The following is a 3867-nucleotide window of genomic DNA, read 5'->3' as shown; positions in this document are numbered from 1 at the left end:
TGTTGAGGTTGCAAAACCCAAAACCAGGCCTGGCATCTTTCTTCCTGCTGCCTGCAGATCTGGATGTAGAACTCTCAGCTCCTTCTCTAGCACCAGATCTGCTCGCATGCTGCAATGCTGATGGTAATGGACCAAACCTCTGAAACTGTTAGCCAGGCCCAATTAAATGCTTTCCTTTATAAGAGTTGCTGAGGTCACGGTGTCTCTTCACAGCAAGAGAACACTAAGATACCTTGCCTTAGACAGGTAGGAATAGAATAATAAAATTCCTAGCTCTAAGACAATATCTACCTAATAGTCGTACCTGTCCAGCTAGTCCAATGAGCATTCCCAAATATGCTGGTGTATTCGTCATCATTCGACCCCAAAATTGCAATAGGACAGTTTTATTTCCCTCTCACATATGTGGGCCAGATACAGCTCAGCTCTGAGGGTTGTCTTCATCTGGGGACCTGGCACAGCCCCGAGGCATGCCAGGCAAGGGAAGTGAACAGTGGAGGCACACAGCATTTCTACTTGCATGAAGTACTTTTCCCATCACATTCCTTTGGCCAAGGCAAGTGACAGTGATGTCCTAACCAATGGGATTGGAAGGGTGCTACTTCCCACATGGAAATGAAGCCAGCAGAGGTGGCTGTGGATACTGTAAACAAGGAATTTACACCATCTGGTAACCAAGGCTACAGAAAGACATTCCTGATGAGGTGCTCAAAATAAAATACTTAATGCTAGAGCAGTCTGATTCATGTAAACAAACACAGTATAAAATTTCATGAATGTAGGCTGGAACCAGCTCATGCTTATTTATTCACTCAGCATAAGAAGCAATTTTACCTGCAGAGTTGATGCTGGGAATCTATCTTGGGTTAGGATCAGCACTAGGCTCGCATATTTTTGTGCTGCTGAAGCTGAATACAGGCTAGGTAATTTTTTTTTCTGTTTTTTTCGGAACCAGATTTCTCTCTGTAGCCCTGGCTCTCCTGGAACTCATTCTGTAGACCAGGCTCGCCTCAAACTCAGAAATCCGCCTGCCTTTGCCTCCCAAGTGCTGGGATTAAAGGCATGCGCCACCACTGCCCTGCCAGGCTAGATAATTTATAAAGAGCAGAAACCTGCTCTTGGTTCTAGAGCTTGAGTAGTCTTAGACTAGACACACGTAAGACCCACAACAAGGCAGAAGGGCAAGAAGCAAGCCAATTCATTCCCCCAGGTCCTTTTCACAGAAGCATTGACCCAAGCATGAGGACAGAGCCTTTGTAATCTAAACATACCGAAACGCTCCACTCCCAAAATGGTTACACTGGGGTTTGAGTTAGCAGTGTATGGAGTTCTGTGTTGAAAATCAAACCACAGCAGTTCCCAACAGAGAGTTCTGACATGACTGAGGGTCCCCCTGCCTCTCTCCCTCCACTGACATGACTGAGGGTCCCCCTGCCTCTCTCCCTCCACTGACATGACTGAGGGTCCCCCCTGCCTCTCTCCCTCCACCGTTGTGTTCTAGCAGACACCGTACCGTCCCTTACTACATGTGTCTGCCTACATGACTCCCTTCTTCCCCTCCCATTTGTAAGTCTACTCACTTATCTCAGCTGGGCCCCCAGCAAGGCACACACTGATTCCTGCAAGTGTAGATGAATTTTTCTGGGTTTTTTTGTTTGTTTGTTTTGTTTTGTTTTATCTATTCATGAAGAAAAAAGGCTATAATTTCCACTAAATTCATTGTGACATTGGCCTATGTTAAGAACTGTTGTTTTAAGGCCTACCTCAAATATTTTAATGCCATGAGTTTGTCTCTGACCCTAACCCTCCACCCTGACTTAAATACTATATGAACACTTCCTCTATGCTGACCTGATTGGCTAGGTCCACGCTCATTCTCAAGGTCATTCTTCTGCACTTAAAGCCATTTTTTTTTTTAAGTTTTTCGAGAGAGGGTTTCCCTGTATAGCCCTGGCTGTCCTGGAACTCACTCTGTAGACCAGGCTGGCCTCAAACTCAGAAATCCGCCTGCCTCTGCCTCCCAAGTGCTGGGATTAAAGGCAAGCGCCAACACTGCCCAGTGCCATTTCTTTTTCTTTAGCCACATATACAAAATTCTTTGATGGCAACAGCCTCTTCTTGGAGAAATCATGCCCAAACGAGACTTCTGACCTGCTGCAGTTCTGGCTGATTGATTTCTGGGCTTTTTCAACCTTTGGCATCTTGGGATCTCTGTTCACCAAGCACCCTGAAAACTTCCTGCATCTCTGTCTTCAGTCTTCTCTTTTCTGAATGTTGTGGCTTCCTCTCTATTGATTTACTGTCTCCACTTGATAAAGCACATCTGTACTGGCTGGTTTTGTGTGTCAACTTGACACAAGCTGGAGTTATCACAGAGAAAGGAGCCTTCCTTGAGGAAATGCCTCCAAGAGATCCAGCTGTAAGGTCTTTTCTCAATTAGTGATCAAGGGTGGGAGGATCTATTGTGGGTGGCACCATCCCTGGGCTGGTGGCCCTGAGTTCTATAAGAAAGCAAGCTGAGCAAGCCTGGGGAAGTAAGCCACTAAGGAACATCCCTCCATGGCCTCTCCATCAGCTCCTGCTTCCTGATCTGCTTCAGTTCCAGTCCTGACTTCCTTTGGTGATGAACAGCAATGTGGAAGTGTATGCTGAATAAACCCATTCCACCCCAACTTGCTTTTTGGTCATGATGTTTTCTGCAGGACTAGAAACCCTCACTAAGACAACATCAAAGGATGTCAGAGAGTCAGAGGTGTCACATGGCTCCCGGGGAGCTAAGCACTACTACTTCCTTAGCAAATTGAAACTTAAGGAGAGAGGTAAAGGGGGGGGAGCTGTTTGTAAATGAGGCATCAAAGACAGTATCTCAGAAGGCTGTGTGTGCGTTTGTATAGGTGTTGGCCAACAAGTTTCCGTGCTTTTGTCTTCTGAGCCCAAGGTCTTTTAGTTCATTCTTCATCCATTGTGTGTGTGTGTGTGTCCTGCGGATCAATCCCAGGACCTCCTGAATGCTAGGCAAGCACTCTACCACTGAGTGACACACCCAACCACCTCAACTGCTTTTTGTAAGTAAAGCAAACAGGAGGGGCTAGGAATGTGTCTACCTGCAGAGTGCTTGCCTAGCATGCATTGGGTTTAATCTCCAACAGAACCTAGACTGGGCAGTGAAATGCATGCCTGTAATCATGACGTTTGGAAGGTAGGGGCAGGAAGTTCAGAAGTTCAGTGTCACCCTTAGCCATGCAGCAAGTGTGAGGTCAATTTGGGACATATAAGACCTGTCTCAAAAAATTAAACTGACAGCAGGGTATGGGGCACCCCACTGTGCATCCCAGCACTTGAGAGGGGTGGGGGGCAGGCAGATCTCTGTCAGTTCAAGGGCAGCCTAGTCTACAAAGCAAATTCCAGAACAGCCAGAGCTACCTACTAAGACTCTGTCTAATAAATACATAAGTACAAAGTAACAAATACAGAATTGATCACATTGAATGGTTAGTTTCTAGAAGACATTTCGGCCGGCAAAGGTGGCATATACCTTTAATCCCAGCACTCATGAGCAAAAGCAGGCAGATCTCTGTGAGTTTAAGACCAACCTGGTCTACAAAAACACATTTAAGACAGCCAGAGCTATATACACAGTGAGACCCTGTCTTGAACAGACAAAAGAAAGGCATCTTTGATGATATATTACGAGTCCAAACCCTGCCTAGACTACAGAGTGACCTCAAGGAGTGGGCTCAAAGCCAGCCCAGGTGGCTCTGTGGTTAAGAACTCATGTGGTCTTACTGACAATCTGAGCTTGAAAGACCCCTGGGGGAGACCCCCACTCAAATCTCTGGAGGACGTACACCCAAGGAATCACGAGAG

Source organism: Mastomys coucha, unplaced genomic scaffold (assembly GCF_008632895.1).
Source record: "Mastomys coucha isolate ucsf_1 unplaced genomic scaffold, UCSF_Mcou_1 pScaffold21, whole genome shotgun sequence".
NCBI classification, from domain to species: domain Eukaryota; kingdom Metazoa; phylum Chordata; class Mammalia; order Rodentia; family Muridae; genus Mastomys; species Mastomys coucha.
Note: the sequence above shows the minus strand (reverse complement) of the source record.